The 21,893-nt window shown below is 39.2% G+C and overlaps 1 protein-coding gene across 50 annotated transcripts in view; it reads left to right on the top strand.

Annotated features, from left to right (window-relative positions):
- Nucleotides 1-21,893, top strand: part of PRKN (parkin RBR E3 ubiquitin protein ligase) — a 1,227,412-nt gene that overhangs the window by 321,388 nt on the left and 884,131 nt on the right. For 6 of the 50 annotated variants that reach the window (XM_086318660.1, XM_086318647.1, XM_086318659.1 and 3 more), the window contains one exon: nucleotides 10,111-10,181. The exons of the other annotated variants lie outside the window; for them this stretch is intronic. The gene's annotated coding sequence lies outside the window, so the exon portion shown is untranslated. The remainder of the gene's footprint in view (nucleotides 1-10,110; nucleotides 10,182-21,893) is intronic. 50 annotated transcript variants of the gene reach the window in all.

Below are 21,893 nucleotides of genomic sequence, written 5' to 3'. Positions count from 1 at the left end.
ATGAATAAATTTTTTTTTATCACTGATCAAAACAGTTCATTACCTTAGCAATGGTCAGAGCAGTGATTCTCAAACTTTGGCATCCTTTGAAAAGGCTGCTTTCTTGAGCCATACCCATGGTTAGGGGTTTAGTATCTCTGGAATGGGCCTCACGCCCCGAGTCTTTCGAAGGCACACTGTCTTCAGAGGGACCTTCAGGGAAAGTATTCTGAGGCAGAGACTTACTTGTTTTACCTTTGCTGAAAACACGTGTTGGGCTACTTCATCTCAAGCACCTGCCACCCGTTCTGAATGTAATCTGAAATCATCAAATGAAATTAAGTGTGAGAGACAGTCCTGATGAGATGGCAGGCATCAATCATCTCCAGATTTTTTGACACATACTTGTTATTCTTCCTTCGTGCAGAGAATTAGCACCGTGGTACGAATTTTTATCAGTTCAGTCATCGGCAGTTGGCACTGTCGTAAGCAGCAGATGGGTGGCTTTAACTTTTAAAATTGTAAAGGCTGTTTGGACACAGTATTCTCCATTACCCAAACATTCCCCCAAGGCATCCAGAGAGGAAGCCTCGCTGCAGCCAGAACTTACTGAAACTAGCAGTGAGAGGATGTGAAGACATATTTCCAGGAAGAAAAAAAGAAAGAGTTGTGGGAGACAGGGCAATATGAACATTTTATACTTTAAAAAAGTTTTGATGTATATTTTCTGTTGTCTTACAAAAACATGAAATTAAGTATTCAGTTCAGTTCAGTCGCCCAGTCGTGTCCGACTTTTTGTGACCCCATGGACTGTAGCACGCCAGGCCTCCCTGTCCATCACCAACTCCTGGAGTTTACTCAAACTCATGAAGCTTGTCCACCGTGTGGTGCTCGCACGAGGCTTCGTATGCGTCTGGAAGGGGGCTTCTGAGGTCGCTGTTCAGGGGTGGGGACGTCTGCCAGCTGTGTCACGTCCTGGCAGAGGGGGACTTGCAGGGCTAAGTGATGACAGAGAAGACCGCTGGCCTCTACCTGACCTTCCTGGGACTGCAGCAAGGCTGTGTCCCGTATCTCTGTGACTCCCTTCTTCCTTTTGACCCAGAGAGAAACAAGCTCTCAGAAGCTGAGTATCTATGATTTCGTTCACCGTTTCCTAGGCATTAGCGTCTGTGCCTCCAACTCTCAGCTCTTGCTGTTGGTGGGGGGCCTGGTAGGGAGCAAGGAACACTGAAATTAGGGCCAGAATATCTGGTGTGAACAACTGCTTCACAGCTTATTGTCGCAGTGATGAGGATGACATAGTCACAGGAATATAGAGCTTTGAGTGTGGCTGCCATGTTTTACTCTCACCAGAAGAACAAGAGCGGTCCTCTATCACCATCACGAAATAGTTAGTGTAGCTTATTGAAGGTATTTTTTCCTTGCAAGTGTTTTTTCTAAATATATATATTGAATTGTAGTTGACTTATAATGTTTCAGGTGCTCAGCACAATGATTCTGTTATCCATATGCACATATTATTTTTTTATTATTTTCCAGTGTAGGTTATTATATGAGACTGACTTGATGCCTGTGTTATACTGTAAACCTTTGTTTCTTGTTGAATATCTATTTTTTAAATTAGAAATCTAGCAGTCTATTCATACTAAGTCAAACAAATAGAGTGAAAATGTCATAAATTTTTTAGTTAGGCAAAAATTCATAAATTTTCTAAAAATATGTATATTATACATACTATTCTTATACAAGTATACAAAAGCTGAAGAAATTGGAAAACATAAACTAAATGAAATGGGTGAACTGAATATGAAATAGAAGAAGTTTAAAAACAACTGGACTATATGATGATCCTTTTATCTAGTCTGCTTTACTGTGAAAGTATTTTTAATATGGCATTTTATTTGCTGTATTTTCTTGTAAGAAGAGAGTAGTAGAGAAAGGAAAGATTTAGGGATAACAAGTAACTGACCCATCTTCTTTTATTTCAGGATCTCGCCAGTCTCTTTGTCCACTTTAAACTAAATAAAAAGGAAAAACTGTAGCAACAGGACTCACTATTTTTTAATACAATTTTTATTTTTTAACACCAAAAGCATTTTTTTATTGGGGTATAGCCAATTAAACATGTTGTGATAGTTTCAGGTGAACAGTTAAGGGATTTAGCCAGACAAATACATGTGTCCTTTCTCCGCAAACCCCCCTCCCATCCAGGCGGGCACTTAACATTGAGCAGAGTTCCATGTGCTGTACAATAGGTTTTTGTTGGCTCACTATTGCTTTAAACTGTGGAATTTGATCTTAATTTGATCTCAAGATAACCAATTGGGAGGTTAGCCAACTTTCTGCTACTGACTTTTCAGATACCCATGCACGGGGCCTTACAGAAGGTAGAATATTTACAGATCTAATCATAGCGGGAAAAAATCTCAGAGGGATAATAGAAGGAAAAAAAATGATCTCATGGGTGCAACAGCCTTCATGAAGCTTCGTGTTGACAGCGGAAGGATCATTGGTGGGTGAGGTGTTGGATAAGCTGCAGGAGGGGGCACGGAGGTGCATGGCCGGGCTGTGGTGGGAGTCGCGCAGCCTGGAGCCTGCCCAGCAGTGTGACTTGCGAAGGGACAGCGTTCGCAGTGGACTTCACAGATCTGTGTGTTTATTATGGAGATTTTGTTTTGGAAAAAGTAGACATATATCTTGATCTAATAACATTAGTTTCACATTTTTCCAACAGATGGATATTCAAATTTTCACAAACAGCCATATGGGCTAGTGGTGGCCTGGGTTTACACTACAATCAAGAACCTTAAGGAAACAGAAACCCTAGAAGATAATTTGTTAAGAGTCCTAAAGAGTGGAAAAACTGAGGCAGTAGTATAGGACAGGAGATATGACTTGAATGACCACAGGGCTCAGGAAGGTAAACTTATGGAGCAGCCCAGTCAGATGCCTACTTTGCATATTCAACCTGTAGCATTTTGTACCAATAAAAGTTGTCTTTGTTTGCATAACAATTAAACCACCTTGAAGGGGTGGTTCCTACTTGTCTCTAGCTGACTTTTGCCCAACACATATGCAATCCCCAAACTGCCAGAATCTTTCAGTTTTTCAAGTTGGATTTTTATGTGAAATCCGAGCTATTAAGGCCCTTTATTCCTCCTTCTCTTTTCTCCTCTAGATGGAGAGGTAATTCAGGGGGGAGTTGTTTTTATTCACCCATGCCTCTCTAGACCTAATGCAAAGTAGTTGTTCAGTTAATATTTGGCACTACTTTGAAGGAAAGCCAGAGGGGACTATGTACATAAAGCCAACAGTCCATCTCATGTGATCTAGGGGGGCTGTTTGAAAGACTCATGGGCTCATTCAGGGCATTTCAGCGTGTTTACCATCCGGGCCTTCCCCACTAAAATGGCAATGAGCATTCTCAGTGACTGTAGCAACTCAAAGGACCCACAAGCATCTCCACCCCATTTAGAAACTCTATGTCGCGATCTAGTAATCCTCCTCGATAGAATTCCGCTCCACTTTTTGGTGCTGTCTTGAGCCTCAGAAAGGAGATATGTCCTTAGGGATCAAGCCTTATATTTAACATAAAATATTCCAAAATTCTTAACTGTTTCATCTTTAAAAAAATGTTTCCATTCCCATTGTACTGTCTTAGAATTTACTAAAGTCTAAACCCATCAAGGAAACCATTATTGAAGCTCTAAAACTTTAAAGCAACAGATTTACAGTAAGTCTTCTTTCCTGGAATTTTGTGCAGTCTGAAGAAAATTAAATTATTCATCCCTTAAAAAAAACTTTCCTCATGAAGAAAAAAAGAACTTGTACTGTAGGATTAAGTGATTGATGTAATAAGTAATACTGAGTGAATAGAAAATCACTACTTAGAGTATAACTCACACCTCATATATTTTTCTCTTCTGATCAATATTCAGCATATAAATGGCCCTAATTTTCCACGTTCAGAGGGAAAAGAAGGAGGAAAAAAAGCATATAAAGGTTAAAATAGAAGGGCAGTGTTTCATGGTAGATGACTATAATTTAAGACCTGTGGCTTGTTAGATCATAAAACAGTAGAATACTCTAACTAGGCAAAGGTTATTTATGGCAGAGAAATAATGCTATACCTAAGAGGAAAGCATGAAGAAAATGTGTGACAATGGGATGAAGTCAGAATAGAATTTTCATGTAATATTATTCTGAAAATCAGGAAACTGTGTTGTCAGTTTCTTTGTAACCACTCCTCTCCTCTTTTGGCTGGGATTATATTCTCAGCCAGCCCCTGTCCTCATGAAGCCAAAGCAACTTAGGTAATTCAGTCATTGGGCATTCATACAAAGTTGCTTTCGTCTCCACTGATGTGACTTCATCCTCAAGTTCGGTGAATTAGTGTTGGGACAAACATCTGCCCACGTAGCCTTTTCATTTCTGAGGTTGGTTTTTACTCTATGATAAGAAACATGAGCAATTAAGGGCAATACCACTGATTTATAACAGCTCCTTTTCTGCCTCAATGTTTAACATATCTTGTTTGATTTCTGTACGCAAAAGAGAGCTCAAAAGGAAGATATTGCTAATCTCTTGAAGTTTTAGTGCCAGAGACCGCAGGCAAAAACAATTCTCAAAAGCTTTCTAGGAGGTAGCTTTATATGTGATTATAGCTCATCTAATATCATGCAAATATTAAAGAGGTTTAAAACTTCTAAAATCATTGATATTTTTCCATCCTCAGGCAATTGATAAAAGCAGAAACATATTGCTTTTGGATAAGCCTTTAGGTAAATGTATCATACAAAACATTACATAAAAACACTGCACAACTTAATTTTATCTGACTTGTAATCCCTGGGAACATTAGAATATTGTTTTTTAATTCATTCTACATGATGATTCATGTATTTCAGTCATTTTCTATAATAACTGTAAATTTTACCCTAATTTGGCTTTTTAGTTCCTCTTCACATTCTGCTATAAGGGTGGTGTCATCTGCATATCTGAGGTTATTGATATTTCTCCCAGCAATCTTGATTCCAGCTTGTGCTTCTTCCAGCCCAGCATTTCTCATGATGTACTCTGCATAGAAGTTAAATAAGCAGGGTGACAATATACAGCCTTGACGTACTCCTTTTCCTATTTGGAACCAGTCTGTTGTTCCATGTCCAGTTCTAACTGTTGCTTCCTGACCTGCATATAGGTTTCTCAAGAGGCAGGTCAGGTGGTCTGGTATTCCTATCTCTTTCAGAATTTTCCACAGTTTATTGTGATCCACACAGTCAAAGGCTTTGGCATAGTCAATAAAGCAGAACTAGATGTTTTTCTGGAACTCTCTTGTTTTTCAATGATCCAGCGGATGTTGGCAATTTGATCTCTGGTTCCTCTGCTTTTTCTAAAACCAACTTGAACATCTGGAAGTTCACGGTTCACTTATTGCTGAGGTCTGGCTTGGAGAATTTTGAGCATTACTTTACTAGCGTGTGAGATGAGTCCTGCCTACTCCCTATTAATCCTCATTCAAAAGATTCAAATGTGCTACTATGCTTTCAACTTTACAAATTGTTCATCCTGTAATAAAGGATATTTGATTTCCTACCATCAGAGGTCTCTGATTTGATGGTTTATATCTCACTGAGTTCCATGTGTGCATTCTAAGTCGCTTCAGTAGTGTCTGAATCTTTGTGACCCTGTGGACTGCAATCTGCCAATCTCCTCTGTTTGTGAAATTTTCTAGGCAAGAATAATGGAGTGGGTTGTCATGCCCTCCTTCAGGGGATCTTCCCAACCCAGGGAATGAACCTGTGTCTCTTATGTCTCTGGTATTTGTAGGTTTTTCTTTTTTTTTTTTAACACAAGTGCCACCTGGGAAAGCCTCCCTGAGCTCCAGACACCGATTATCTTGTACAGTCACAAGTAGATATCACTGGTTTATGTATGTGCCTTATTTTTATCATTGAGGATGTTTGAAAAGATATACATAGATTTAGTGTCTTTGAGAATAAGGTTTTCAACCAACTTAAAATACGTACTGTTTGCTTGGCTTATTCTTTTCAAATATGACTCTTTCCCTAAAAATATTTTAAAATGTCAGCAAGTAACTTTGAAAGAGCTGAAGTATATAGAATACCTTTCAAAATAATTATCTTTTAAAATAAAAGAATACCAATAATATCTAGATTGATTTCTTCAAAATAAGCTAATATCCTTTAAAAGTAGTGCTAGCGTTTATATGAATAGTTGTTTAGAGTGAATACAAAATTCAGAAAACTCAGAACGACACTGCAGGCTGGTTGGCTCCTTAGGCTGACCCCACAGGGCAACTGCAGAGCAGTGTTGTTGGCCTGGTCCGTGGGTGTTACCAGGGCCCCACAGAGGTTACCGAGTGGGACTTGAAATCCAGCTGGAGGTCTTGCTTAACCGTGGAACATAGGAGAGAGAAGTGGAGCAGGGTCCCTGATCCCTTGTGAAGAGGTCACCAGGGATCCATTGCCATCTTATAGTAACCTGAGGCAGTTTCCCCTGAGATGAGTTGGAAACTGGCACAGCGAGTTTGCAATCTCACCCTGGACTAGCAGAGAGGTGCAGGGGAAGCGGAGAGCGTCAATAGCCTCAAGCTCTTATTAAGAGAGTATTTGGTGACCCTAAATCCTGGAATCAAAGGCTTGTGTTAACCAGCCAAATAGAGAGTTGGAGAGGAAAATCTTGTTTGTCTGGATCTCTTTACATCCAAGGAGATTAAATCGAGAGCCCAATCTTTTTCAGTGGCTATGGCATGAAGGCTAAGCCATCATTTAGCTGTTACTAATTAGTTGTTGAACACAACATTTACTTCTGAAATCAGTCATTTACTTTTAAAATAATGTTAGTTGTTTATCCTCATCTATATAAAGATACAGTTTTTCCATATTAAAATATGCCAGGTCTGCTTAGATTTGCGTGCTTATTTTGTTTTTAATATTAAACTACTGAGAGATCACACAGTGGTTTTGTTTGTTTTTACATCAGGAAAGAATTGAATTAGTCATACTTATGTACTCAGGGTGCAGAACTGCCTTTGGTTCATGTCAGGTATTCTTCTTGTTTTATTTTTCTTTCGCATCATCCCAGATCTACACTCTCATTTATATCCACATAACAAGGGACTTCGCTGGTGAATCCAGGCTCCAGTGCAGGGGGCCTGGGTTCCAGTGCTGGCTGGGGAACTAGATCCTACGTGCTCCAGCTAAAAGGTACTGAGCAGCACAACTAGGACCCGCTGTAGCCATATACACGTGCACACAAATATATATATATTTTAAGTTTTACCGTATGTGTATTTTCAGGAAAGCATCACCCCAGGGAAGGTGGTGAATAGATACATCACTCCCCAAATATCCTTCTGCCTCTTTGCACCTGCTGCCTTCCACCTGCCTCTTGGTTCATTCATCTCCAGGCAACTGCTGATCTGCTAGCTTTGTGTCCCTGTAGATTGGTTCTCATTTTCATGAATTGTGTATGAGTGGAATTATACAGTATATATCTTTTAGTCTGGCTTGTTTATTAAGTAGTTATTTTGAGATCACTCATGTTGTTGGTCATTCAGTTTTGTAGCTGAGAGTATTCTATTGTGTGAGTTAACTACATTCTCCTGTTAATTGACATGTGTTTTTATCCAGTTTTTAGCTTCTATAGTGTTATAGATCAAACTACTGTGAAAATTTGTGGACAAATCATAGAAGATACTTATACTTTCATTTCTAGGAGTATATTAGCTGAATCATGGAGTAGCTGTATGTGTAAATTTAGGAAATTGACAGACTTTTTTCCCAAAAGTTACTATTTTATATTCCCAACAAGAGTGCATAAGATTCTAGTTATTCCATATCATTGTAAATATTTAATATGATTAGTCTTTTTTAATTTCGGCCATTCTGTTTGTAGCAGCATCTCATTGTGGTTTTAATTTGCATTTCCCTGATGACCCTATAGAATATATGGATCTACAGAACTTTCTATGGACATAATCTTGTCAGTGGGGAATAAAGCAGCTTTACTTTTTCCTATTTATCTTGCCATATAGCATTGTGTATGACCTCAATACAGTGTTGGATAGCAATGGTGAGACGGAACATCCAGGCCTTGAGCTTAGAAGGGTAGTGCTCAGTCTTTTATGATTAAGTATGATGTTAGCTGCTTCCTTCGTGTCTCAGATGGTAAAGAATCTGCCTGTGTGCGGGAGACCTGGGTTCGATCCCTGGGTTGGGAAGATCTGGAGAAATGGCAACCCACTCCAGTATTCTTGCCTGGAGAATTCCACGGACAGAGGACCCTGGAGGGCTACAGTCCACAGGGTCGCAGAGTTGGGCACTATGGAGCAGCTAAGCACAGCGCGTGATGTTGGCTGCAGGTTTTCATAGGTTTTCTTTATCAGGTTGAGAAATGTTTATAGTATTCCTAATTTGCTCTTACGGACGGTTGTATTTTGAGGAATGGATGTTGGATTTTGTCACAGGCTTTTATTTTAAAACTGTAGTACCCTCATGTGCTTTGTCTTTTTTCAGTCTGTTAATGCTGTGAGTTACTTTAATTGGTCTTCTTATACCATTTTTGTCCTTTTTAATCAGGGTAACAGTAACAAAATGTTTTGCAGTATTTTCATATCTTCAGTTTTCTCAAGAATTTGTGTAGAGTTGATATTATTTCTTCCTTGACTATTTGAACTCACCTGGAGCTTTCTTTGCGTGTTTTTACTACAAATTATATTTCCTTAAATAAAGAAGTGGCTGCTCAGGCTTGCTTCTTTTTGTTGTTGTTGCCTGAGATTCTGTAGTTTTTGTCTACTCTAGTAACTTGTCTGTCCATGGGGATTCTCCAGGGAAGAATACTAGAGTGGGTTTCCAAGCCCTCCTCGAGGGGATTTTCCCAACCCAGGGACTGAACCCAGGTCTCCCACATTGAAGGCAGATTCTTTACCCTCTGAGCCACCAGCGAAGCACAAATTCATTTTCTTAAATAGAGAAGTGACTACTCAGGTGTTTTTTGTTGTTGTTGTTGCCTGAGATTCAGTAGTTTTTTTTTTGTCCTTCAAGAAATTCATCTATTTCACCTAAGTTCATAAATTTATGGGTATAAAGTTAATAATATTCAGCTATTATACTCCTTAATATCTGTAGAATCTGTTGTGTCCCTTCTCATGTTGCTGATATTGGTAAATTGTGTCTACTCTGTTTTTTCTTAATCAGGTTTACATGTGTAAATATATTGATCTTGTCAGAGAGCAAGCTTCTGTTTTCTTTGATTTTTCCCTATTGTTTTTCTATTCTCAACCATTGTTTTTTAACTGATCTTTATTGTTTCCTTTTTTCTTCTGCTTTGCTTTTTTTTTGCTCTTCATTTCCTTTTTTTTTCTTTTTTAAGTAGGAACTGAAGCCATTGATGCAAAGCTTCTCATTTTCCCGTGTCGGTGTTAAGCCCTGTATCTCTTCTTTATACTGCTTTAGCTGTGTCTTAATGTGCCTTCATCTTCATTCATTTCGGAATTTCCCTTTTGATTTCTTCTTTCATCCATGGGTTACTTAGGAATATATTATTCAATTTTCTAATATTTCAGAATGTGTTTTTATTTCTCTTAGGCAATACCTAGAAATGCTGAACCATTTTGCAAAGTATTTATACAATTTTACATTTCTAGTTAGCAGTGTATCCCGGCCAACTCTTGGTCTGGTCAGTCTTCCCTTTTAGCAGTTTTCCTAGGTGTGTAGAGGCGTCTCATGGTTTCAGTTTGCATTTCCTTAATGGCTAGTGATGGTGTTCATTTTTGTGTATGTACTTGCCATCCATCTGTCTACTTTGGTGAAATATCGTTGCAAAGTCTTTGCATCCATATTCGTGGTATTTGTGTGTTTATTATTGAGTTTTTCTCAGTCCTTTATATATTTCAGATGCAAGTTCTTTATCAGATGTGTTCTTTATAATATTTTCTGCCAATCTAGTTTATCTTTTCATTCTCTTAATAGGATCTCTCAAGGGGAACAATTTTTAATTTTTATTAGTTGAAATTTATATATTTTTTATGGATAATACTTTTGATGTCATATCTCAGAACTATTTACATATCTCAAGGTAACAAATAATTTCTTCTGTGTTTTCTTTTAGATATTTTACTGTTTTACATATCACATTGAGGACTGAATTCATGTTGAATTAAGTTTTGTATATAGTGATTGGTATGTATCAAACCTTGATTGGTATTTTTAGTTTGTTTCCATATAGATGTCCAGTTGTTCAGCACCATGTGTGGAATAGACTATGTTTTTCTCCACATAATTGCCATTTCACCTTTGTCTGAAATCTATTGCCCAAATACATGGAGTCCTCTATTCTATGACATTGATCGATTTCTGTGACACATAGTAATAGAGTTGCTGAGTCACAGGAAGTCTGTATGTTTAATTTCTCTATGTACTGCCCTCTGCCATTCCTGATTTAATTTTTATAGTTATGCTACAAGAAATGCAAATTTTATTTGCTTTTATATTGCTTTATATGAGAATAGTTTCCACTTCTTATCTTAAAACAAATAGCTTCTCTGTTGACAAGTATCTTCTAATGTGAGATAGAGTTACCATAATTTTTCATAAATGAAGCAGTTTGCTCTCATCTACTGAATCACACTAGCTACCCTTTTTTGTGGATAATGAGTTCTGGTAAAGAAATAAAGAATGTTGTTATTAATGCCCCTACTTAATTAACAATTGCTGTTTCCAAGGCTGTTGTGTAGGCTTGGCAGATAAAATATAGGTTGTTATTCAGGTGCTCAGTCGTGTCCAACTCTTTTCAACCCCATGGACTGCAGCACGCCAGGCTTCCCTGTCCTTCACCATCTCCCAGAGCTTGCTCAAGCTCATGTCCATCGAGTCAGTGATGCCATCCAACCATCTCATCCTCTGTTTTCTCCTTCTCCTGCCTGCCTGCAATCTTTGTCAGCATCAGGGTCTTTTCAAATGAGTCAGCCTTTCCTGTCAAGTGGCCAAAGTATTGGAGTTTTAGCTTCAACATCAGTCCTTCCAATGAACACTCAGGACTGATCTCGTTTAGCGTGGACCGGTTGGACCTCCTTGTAGTCCAACGAACTCTCAAGAGTCTTCTCCAACACCACAGTTCAAAAGCTTCAATTCTTCGGCACTCAACTTTCTTTATAGTCCAACTCTCACATCCATACATGACTACTGTAAAAACCATAGCCTTGACTAGACAGACCTTTGTTGGCAAAGTAATGTCTCTGCTTTTTTAATATGCAGTCTAGGTTGGTCATAACTTTAAATAGCAAATCTGAAATTCAAATTTAACTGAGAGCCTTGTATTTTTATTTGCCAAGTCTAGCTACTCTGTTCTTGAGGCTCTTGGTGCTTCCCCATAAACCATAATCATAATAACTTGTCTCAGCTACTTTGAACCACTACTCCCAACTTTCTCAATCATTAACTGCATTTATTGAACTACTGGAATTAAAAACTTCCCATGGACTGTTCAGGGATTTCCTAGCTAAAATAATCTGCTTTTAAGAAATATTTTTTTTGTTTTGAAAAATTGTAGTCAGATGAATCTCCATTTTTCAGTTCAGTTCAGTTCAGTCGCTCAGTCGTGTCCAACTCTTTGCGACCCCATGAATTGCAGCACACCAGGCCTCCCTGTCCATCACCAACTCCAGTTCACCCAAACTCATGTGCATCTAGTTGGTGATGCCATCCATTCATCTCATCCTCTGTCGTCCCCTTCTCCTGCCCCCAATCCCTCCCAGTCAGGGTCTTTTCCAATGAGTCAACTCTTCACATGAGGTGGCCAAAGTATTGGAGTTTCAGCCTCAGGATCAGTCCTTCCAATGAACACCCAGGACTGATCTCCTTTAGGATGGACTGGTTGGATCTCCTAGCAGTCCAAGGGACTCTCAAGAGTCTTCTCCAACACCACAGTTCAAAAGCATCAATTCTTCAGCGCTCAGCTTTGTTCACAGTCCAGCTCTCACATCCATACATGACCACTGGAAAAACATCAATTTTAGAAGAGTACCACATTAAAACTTAGAGATATACTGTGAAGATAGCATAAGGATTTAGCTTCATAAAATCAATTACATAAATGCAGGATGACAAAGACCTGCCTGGGCAGTTATTTCATGTGAAAAGCGTTTAGGCTTTTAGTTGATCCCAAGTTCAGAAGTAGACAGCAGTGTGGCAAGACTAGAAGAGAGTCGGCTGTAGCTTTCCTGGCATTAATCAGAGTATTAGCAGAGAAGGTGTAGTCTGGAGCCATGGTGGATGCATCAAAAGCTCTAAATAAATATTATTTGAATGAATGAATGCACTGTTGTTTGCATTCGGACAGTGAACGTCTAAAGTACAGTGTCAGTTCTGGACAGATACGTTACAAAGTACACTGACAATTTAGAGAATGACCCCAAGAGGACCGGCCAGAAAGTAAAGGGTCTGATGACCCAATCCCAGTGAGGGAATCTCCAGAGAATCCCTAGGGTGAGTTTTCTTGGGGAAGTGCTCACATTTTTTATCCACTTAGGTGTTCATACATGGGAAATATTAACGTGTCTATTTAAACTACTCCAGAGGGCAGAATCAGTAGCTTGAAATTAGCATGAAGAACATCAAAATATAAAGAATGTGGTCATTAAGCAAAGTCAATCAGATTCATTGCTCTGGTATTTTTTTTTTTAATTTTTTTATTAATTATTGGATTCTGGTTTTGGCTCTGCTGGATCTCTGTTGCTTTCGGCTGGCTTTCCCTGGTTTTGGTGAGCTGGGTGTTGCTCTGTACTGTGATGGCCACCGTGTTGGAGCTGGAGCTACAGTACCTTGTCGTAGCTCCTGGGCTTCAGAGCAAAGCCCTCAGGAGTTGTGGCGCATGCACTGAGTTTCTCCTCGGCACATGGATTCTTCTCCAGCCAGAGGTCGAACCCACTGTGATAATCCAATGACTTATTTTTGTTTAGTTTTCTTCATGTCCATTATGTTTAGCAATAAAAATAACGTTGTATTTTAAAAACTTAAAACACAGTTGAACACAATGGCCTTTACCTAAGCAATAAGATTTCTTCGTTATACATTTAACTTTTCATCACCCATGTTCATAGCAGCATTGTTGGCTGTAGCTAAAAAGTGGGACAAACAGAAGTGGTTTATACACACAATGAATGGACAAAGGGATGAAGGGACAAACAGAAGTGGTTTATACACACAATGGTGTGTTATCTGGCCTTTAAAAAGAATGAAATTCTGACACATTCTACAACAGGGATGAACCTAGAGGAGGTTATGCTAAGTAAAGTAAGTCAGACACAGCAGGGCAAGTACCATGTGATTCCACTTACAGGAGGTGTCTAGAATAGCCAAATTGTAGAAAGAGAAAGTGGAATAGTGGTTGCCAGGACTTGGAGTCAGGCGGAAGTGGGTAGTTGTTGCTTAAAGGATATAGAATTTCAGTTTTGCAAGATGAAAAGGTTCTGGAGATTGGTTGCACACCAATGTGAATATACTTAGCAAGAATGAACTGTGTACTTAAAAGTGTTAAGATGCTCAGTTTTATATCGTGTGCTGTTTTTCAGTCGCTCAGTCATATCTGACTCTTTGCGACCCCATGGACTGCAGCGTGCCAGGCTTCTCTGTCCTTCACTGTCTCCCAGGGTTTGCTCACACTCGTGTTCATTGAGTAAATGATGCCATCCAGCTGTCTCTGTTATGTGTATTTTACTGCAACTAGGAAAATTAATTTCACCTCAATTGAAACATTGTTTTCATTTAAACACATGAATAATTCTCTCCTTTGATTGACAGTATATGTCAACCAAGAGAATTTTAAGATAGCCATGTGATCTCATCTATACTAAACAATAACCTTCAAATTGTAAATCTCCTAGCATTTGTGAAATGTAACATTAGTTTTTCAGACAATGTCTATGCCTCAGTATTTAAAGATATTTGAATTACTATCAGTAGTCTAAATATATCAGGCTTCTAGGAGCTCCAGAGGAGCACTTGAAAGGAAGTACTTGGATGCTGTGAAATCATACTGAAAATGCTGTGTTATGTGTGTGTACATCAGGAAAGAGCACCCCTGGCTTATATCTGATCCTCAAGGGCTCTGTGACAGCTAAAAGTTCAAGAACCGCTCATGTAAATGAAATTCACAGACACCCATGAGATAGTTGTCTCACTGTTTGGGACTGTTAGAGGTACATTATTCCCTGTCATCCTCTACACTTCTTCTAAGGAGTAATTAATAATGCAGGACATTAACTTGGCGGACACAGGTGGTGTGCCGCCAGGGTCAGCCTGTGTGCAAGGCTGTTAAGACGTTTCCATCAGTGACACGATGATGGAATAGGTACATGCTCACCTCATATGAGGATGTTGTAAAATCAGATGTGGCACCAGAACCTGGGAGGTTAGGAGCAGAATTCCAAGTGCTGTTGACAGTTTGGAGAGAATGAGTACCAGCCAGTGACAATGAGGTCAACAGGAATAGAAGAGTAAAAATCAGGAGGGAACATAGGCCAGCGAATCTAATGGAAAGAACCAGCCAAGGAAAAGCCAAATGACAAGAACCCAAGGCTCATGATGAATCACAGGCTGAGGGCCAAGATGAAGGCAAAAGTCTTGTGATGTGAGCTGCTACGGCAGAAGAGCCCCAACGAGAGAGGCAGACACTTTCCTACTCAGAGATGATCTTGAGTAATTGAGATTCCCTTGTGTGGTTGAATGCTGATTATTTCTTAAGTAGTTATCCGCATTCACTATTCTGTTTTTTGAAGCAAAGTCTTCGTGTGCAGACATGTGTGCACATATGAGCATAGTGTGTGTGTTCTGTGTGTGTGTGCATGTACGTGTGTGCTTGTCTGTGTTGAGGGTTTGAGAGTGTCAGCTTAAAAAATATTCACAAGCTAAACTTGAGTAATGTTTTATTTGCTGGGAATTTTTAGGATTTCAAGCCGGGGAGACAGCATCTCAAGAAACCCTGAGAGAAGTGCTCCGAGGAGGCAAGGGAATGAGCCAGGATATATAGCAGTTTTGTAGCAAAGGGCAGATAGTCTGAAGATCAAAATTTCATTTTTATTTAAAGAAAACCAGATATCCCAGTGGGCTTCCTGGCTGGCCTAGTGGTGAAGAATCTGCCTGCCAGTGCAGGAGGGAGATACAGGAGACACATTTTCAATCGCTGAGTTGGGAAGATCCCCTCGAGTAGGATATTCCAAGTTAAGGAAGTTAGTACTTTTCTATGTATTGGAAGACACAAGAGTCTGGACTCACTGAAATCATTCTTTTCATATGTATCTCAGGTCTCCTGGAGCAGTAGCCTGTGCTTTTCACATCCTAAGCTCCTCTGGGGCTCCCCTCGGGGAGTGACTGCAGTTCGATGGCTGTTAGATTCCAGGTTTTCTCCTTACTGAGTGCCGTTAGGACTCACCGGCTTACATTGGAGGAGCAGAGTCACTGAGTGCCGTTAGGACTCACCGGCTTACACTGGAGGACCAGAGTCACTGATGACAGTGACATCCTTGTTTATTAACACAGCAGGAAATATTTCATGTCTCAAGGGTCTGTGACTGCCTTAGCAAGAATCTCAGTTGCTTGCTTTATTGTTTGGTCCTGATGCTTAGAAAAGATGCTTTGGGAAATTTTGGAAAAGTATTCAGGAAAGGAGAATAAACATTGAAAGGAGAAGGAAAATGGGAATTTGAAAATTAATTATCTGGAATCAAAAATAAATATGTGGAGATGTGATAAAGAGAAGAATGTGGCAGGTGATCATGTCCTGTGATCACGCTCGAGGGAACACAGCTTCCTTCCCCTACCTTGGGAGAGCTTTAGATCATGTGGAGTTGTCTCACCATAAGTAACGGGCAACTTTAAAAATAACACTACATACAATACTTATCGAAACAGATTAGAATTGTGCATCATTACAGTCAGTTTTATTTTCATTCGTAAAACAAACTTTACAAGGAGGGTACACTAGGTATGTTTCTGATTTTAGGGGACACTTCATAGCCCTTATGAAAACTTCCTTTAGTTAGATCTAAAATCAATGAACTTCTTATAAGTTAACTCTCAACAGCTGCCGGGTACAAGCCATCTGCCGTGAAGCATCACTGATAACTTTCTGTGAAAGTTTCTGCAACTCATATTTTGACAAATCTATTTTTATAAAAATTCTAAATCTCAAAGTTACAAACCAACAGTCCTTCAAAGTAATGTAACAAAATTCCAAATGTTATAGGAGAATTAATCACTTTTGTTAGCAAGGAGAATTCAGTAAAAGCTACCTTTATGATAAGGTAGCTAAGTAAACTATAGGTACTGAATAAACATACAGATGAAGGAAGGTTTCTCACGCTTCTCCTACAATGTAAGTGAAAGAATCTTTAGAGATCTCAGTGCACCATCTACGGAAGCACTGTGCTTATTCAGAAAGCTGCCAAGAGGAGGCTCCCTTCCCCACATTCAGCGAGATGACTGTGTATAGATCCAGAGCAGTCAGGATCAAGAGGCCTGACTTACTATGATCTGTGAGGAAGGAAGTACCATTATCATCGCCCCTTTTTGGTTGAAGCTTATGAGATTTAGGAGTAGGTGGCGCCCTTGAGGGAACACGTTTACATTTGGGTTCAGTCCTTAGGACATGAGGCTCAGTCAGTGGTCTTTCAAGATCTTTGACTAAATGTCATCATTTATTCTGATTTTTTTCTATTTATTTTCTTGATTTGAATAAAATAGAATCAAAGTGTACTTATCAAACTCAGTTCAGTTCAGTCGCTCAGTCTTGTCCGACTCTTTGCAACCCCATGGACTGCAGCACGCCAGGCCTCCCTGTCCATCACCAACTCCCGGAGTTTACTCACACTCATGTCCATTGAGTCTGTGATGCCATCCAACCGTCTCATCCTCTGTCATCCCCTTCTCCTCCTGCCTTCAATCTTTCCCAGCATCAGGGTATTTTCCAATGAGTCAGTTCTTTGCATCAGGTGGCCAAAGGATTGGAGTTTCAGCTTCAGCATCAGTCCTTCCAATGAATATTCAAGACTGATTTCCTTTAGAATTGACTGGTTTGATCTCCATGCAGCCCAAGGGACTCCCAAGAGTCTTCTCCCACACCACAGTTCAAAAGCATCAATTCTTTGTTGCTCAGGTTTCTTTATGGTCCAACTCTCACATCCATACATGACTACTGGGAAAACCAACGATCCTACTTCAATATGCAAAAAAGAGGGAAAAGCACAATATTATTCCATGACACTCAGTCTCCATGTTCATTAGCATTTCCAGTTCTCTCATTTTGTTGTTGTTCAGTCACTATTATCTGACTCTTTTGCAACCCCATGGACTGTAAGCCCACCAGGCTCCTCTGTTCTTATGCAAAAAAAATGAAAAGGTCTAGGAGAGTGGGCTGCCTCAGTATCAGAAAATATAATTTGATAAAGATCCACTAGAGGATTGACTTGTCTTTCATATGGTTTATAATGTAGATCCTTCACTGGCTAGAGTCAGTGTTTACTTTTAAAGGAAGTTATTTTTATCTGTGCACTTAAAACAGATGGGTACCTTAGTATTTTATAAAAGATGACAGGTAAATTACATTACCAAAAAAAAAGAAATAGCAGATGTGGAGAGGTATGCAATAGGATAGTTTATTGGGGGAAAATAGACATCAAAATAGAAAGAACAGAAGCAGAAATAATGAATTTGCTGGCATCAATCTCTTCTTTCATGACCTCATCATGCCCAAGATACTGATCAATTTCACTACAAGCAATAAATATTAAAATGAAATTTTTGAGTGTCTTATCAAAAGCTTCCTGACATCAATTGTTTTCACAATTTTTTTTCCTGAAAGCTTTGAATACATCTTCATCTGTCTTTGATTCCAACCAATCTTGTTCCCACACAAAGCACTTTTTTCCCCCTCTTCTATTTTTGAGTTTTCTTTCTTAGCAGAGGTGCATGAATATTATTTTACACTCCACTGTGGCTGCATCTCCATCAGTCAGGAAATAAAAAATGGGTCTGAAGGATGTGTCATGACCCTGCAGGGCTACAAACAATGGAGATGCTATAATGATTTCCTGGCCCCTGGCAGCAGCGGCCGAGTGAAGGCTGTGTGCACATTTGCACAAACCAGTCTGCATCCTTTGTTGTTATAATGGATCCAGGTGTTTCCAAGAGAAGGGAGTTTTCAAAGAGCGTTTAATTCTTAAATGTCACCGGCACACAATTTCCAACTTGACAAATATTGCAAAATATCCTAAAAGCAAATGTTAGGGTCATCGTTCTCGTAACCTCTTTGATCTCCTAATGCATTAACAGTAACTACATTTTGTACCTTAAAAGCTGAAGGCAACAAGCATTTCATTTTCGTAATCATCTTCAATTATTAGCAATGGAGAAATACTCCATTAGTAATATTGGATGTGGTTCACAACTAAGTTTATTTGAAAAGTATTCATTGTTTCCTTTGATGTTTATGACACTTTCTAGGTTTTTCTGTTAAGGGCATGTCACCATCATTTAGGATACATTTCCATACAATAGAGCACAAGCAGCTTTGACGTCAGTAAACTTTGATTTTATGTTCCATATTTTCTGCTGCTGCTGCTAAGTCGTTTCAGTCGTGGAGTGGGTTGCCATTTCCTTCTCCAATGCATGAAAGTGAAAAGTGAACGTGAAGTCGCTCTGTTGTGCCCGACTCTTCGAGACCCCATGGACTGCAGCCTACCAGGCTCCTCCGTCCATGGGATTTTCCAGGCGACAGTACTGGAGTGGGGTGCCACTGCCTTCTCAGTGTATTCTAACATTTAGTATTTCCTGTCAGCAATTCAGTTCAGGTCTTCCAATTTTCAGAGGCGTCCCCCACTTCTGGTTTTCTATTTCTCTTAAGTTCACGTGCTGTTTGTAATATCTCTTTTGGAACTTAATTATATCTAGTTGGTTTTGTTGTTGTATCATATCTAATGTTTCACAATGACAACTCACCAGCTAAAGGTGATCTATAGATGGGTTTGTGGTAACCCACCAGCTGTTTAAAAAATAACATCTTGAATTGGGTGCCAATATTTGAAAACCGGTTGATGACACACAAAAATTGGGACTTCCGGTTTCAACGGAGTCAAACAACAGGTCTGGCAAGGCTGGCACTCTTTTTGAGGGTAGAAGTTTGCTGGCACTGAGGGCTGCGTGTCCTGGGATGGGTAGCCGGGTCCCCTGGCCACCAGGGTCCCTCCAGGCATTTGACTTTTATTTCACTTTCCCCTCCAAGGCTGATAGGCATTTGAAGTCATGGCCTGTCTGAGCATGCCTTTTCAGACTTTTGTTTCCTGAACTGGGTTATAAATTCTTAAAGCCAGACCTCCTTTGCTATGATTCTTCTCTACCCTCACACTGCCTTGCGTAGTACTAGTCACATAGTAGTTGTTGAATAAATTAATTTGTTAAAAATATCTATGGTGTGCTGCTGGGCATATACTGAACTTCCTGAAGAGCTAGGGGAAAACAGTCTTCAAATAGTTCACACAAATGAAATGATTAATCTTCCCAACTCCTTTTTTGAGATTCACAAGGGATGTACAGGATGGGGATTAATTTATGATGAGGAAAGAATAACATTTAATGAAACTATTCCCAACTGCACGTTCAGGGAAGATTTAGCTACACAAAAAAGTAATTACCTGTACTGAAAATTTGCCCTGCAGATGCAAGCCCCAGAAAGTGCTTTACCAGAAAGTGCCATGGCCTCTCCAGAGAAGGGGGCTCTGAGGCCTCTCCAGCCTGGCAGCCTCCTAGAACCATCATTCACTGTAAGGCTTTCCACGTCCCTTGAGTGCTTTGGGCAGCGTCTCACACCAGCTTATTGGTTTCACAGTTATCAGATGAGGGCTCATTGGAATGAGCCTCTCCCAGCATTCATTTTCTGCCTCTGTGTTTAGTTCTGTAAGAATACTTCAAATAAACTGGGGGGTACAAGGGTTTCAATTTTTCTTTTTTTAAAAATCAATTTGCATTGTGGAATAGTTATGAATGTAAGCAAAAAATATATGATATTATGAAGAACACATTTCTTTTCTGTTGTTCTGGGTACGAATGTCAGTCCCTTCCTTTCTGGCTTCATATCATGTCACAGACATCGTCTCATGTCACTGCAAGTGTACCAAAGGTCTTAAAGAGTCATAATATCCTTTAGCTGCTGCTCAGTCGGTCAGTAGTGTCCGACTCTGCAACCCCATGGACTGCAGCCCGCCAAGCTCCTCACTCTGTGAGATTTCCCAGGCAAGAATACTTGAGTGGGTTGCTATTTCCTCCTTCAGGGAATCTTCTCAACCCAGGGATCAAACCTGTAACTCCTGCTTTGGAAGGCTGGTTCATACACAAGTAAATACACATGTAAAATATGAATTTGGATGTTGTTTTTTCGATAAACTTAGAATTATGAAAATAGACTTTGAAAATCTAGAAATACTTAGAAAATACATCTATTCTTTGTTTTATGTAAGAATTGAAAACACACAAAATAAAATTTATTCAGAAATCAAATATTAATGACATAGAATATAGAAATAAATGAAAAAACTTAGAGCAGATCACGTTGTTTTTACAAAGCCTGATTAGGAAGCTAAAACCACAGATTTTTTTTTTTCCTCCTAAAATTCCAGCTAATATGGCCATTTGGACCCCTGATTCAAAACCACTTTGAAGTAAGGGTTGAGCTTGCTTGATGCTTATACAACTGACCCAATAAGACATGAAAACAGTTGGATGTTGAGGACAGAAGTATTATATAAAGCAAAAAGTAACAACTATAAAAAAAAAAAAATGTAGTGATGAAAACCAATGAAATTACAGTTATCCTATCCTGCGTCTCCCTGCATTAACCACGTGTATCATCAGTGAATTGTCTTTCCACGGTCTGATTAGCTCAGGACTCAGAGCCCAGCTATCACAGTGCGTGCTGTGTACCTCTGTGTACGTGGAGAGGAATGACACTTGGGATGACCAAGACATTTTATAGGGATGTATTTTGGGATTACTAGTAGTACATCAAGTTTAAAATAACTTCTTTTAAGAACCATATTCAATACCGCATTGAGGAAAAAGGAGACATTTTTATACTAAGCAAGTGGGCATGAACTAAAAGGGAAAAATTCAATGTAGCAAAGTCTATAGTGGGCAGGAAAAAAAAAAAGAAGCCAACAAACTACATAAGTAAAAATTGAAACTGACTATTTAGGCTCATTCTGAGGGCATCAAAGTCACTTGAAAAATGACCTGAATCATTTAAATACCACAAACCCAGACAAAATTTAATGACAAAAGTCAATTCAAACTGGATTCCAGTTATATAGATCACTTGGAAGACATCTCTTTTTTTTCCCTCTTCAGTGAGGCAATGACATTCATTTGAAATACAATTGTGAATATTTGTCTTAATTTGATCTCATTTATAGAGTGTTCCCATTTCCACATCTTTGTTGATGATCTTTTATTTGAGGAATGGGTGGAACATTAACCTATTTCTAAAACGAAAACCTGTATGAAAAGGTTCCATCAGAAAAGGGTCCCTCCTCCTGCCCCAGCCTTGCTCTCATTCTGTTCCTGTAGATCCATCTTTGTGTTCAGTCAACTCCAAGTTTCAGATGTATCCTTCTTGAGCTTGTTTTGAAAAAAAAAAAAAAAAAAAAAAGCAGAAATGTATGTTTTTCTATCTCCTTAAGCAAAAGATAAGCAGCTATACATATGTACTTTGCTTTTTAAAAACAATGTCTCCCTCATCTTGTTTATAAAGACCTTTTGTAAAAATAGAGATCACACTTGAACAGTTGCACTTCATATTGGCCCTAGCGATGTTCCTTATGCATTCTTAGAAAGGGCACAATACTCTTG

This window comes from Bos grunniens, chromosome 9 (genome assembly GCF_055505025.1).
Source record: "Bos grunniens cultivar Pamir isolate PY7600 chromosome 9, Bosgru_T2T1.0, whole genome shotgun sequence".
Lineage (NCBI taxonomy): Eukaryota > Metazoa > Chordata > Mammalia > Artiodactyla > Bovidae > Bos > Bos grunniens.
Note: the sequence above shows the minus strand (reverse complement) of the source record. Positions and strands in the feature narration are given on the sequence as shown.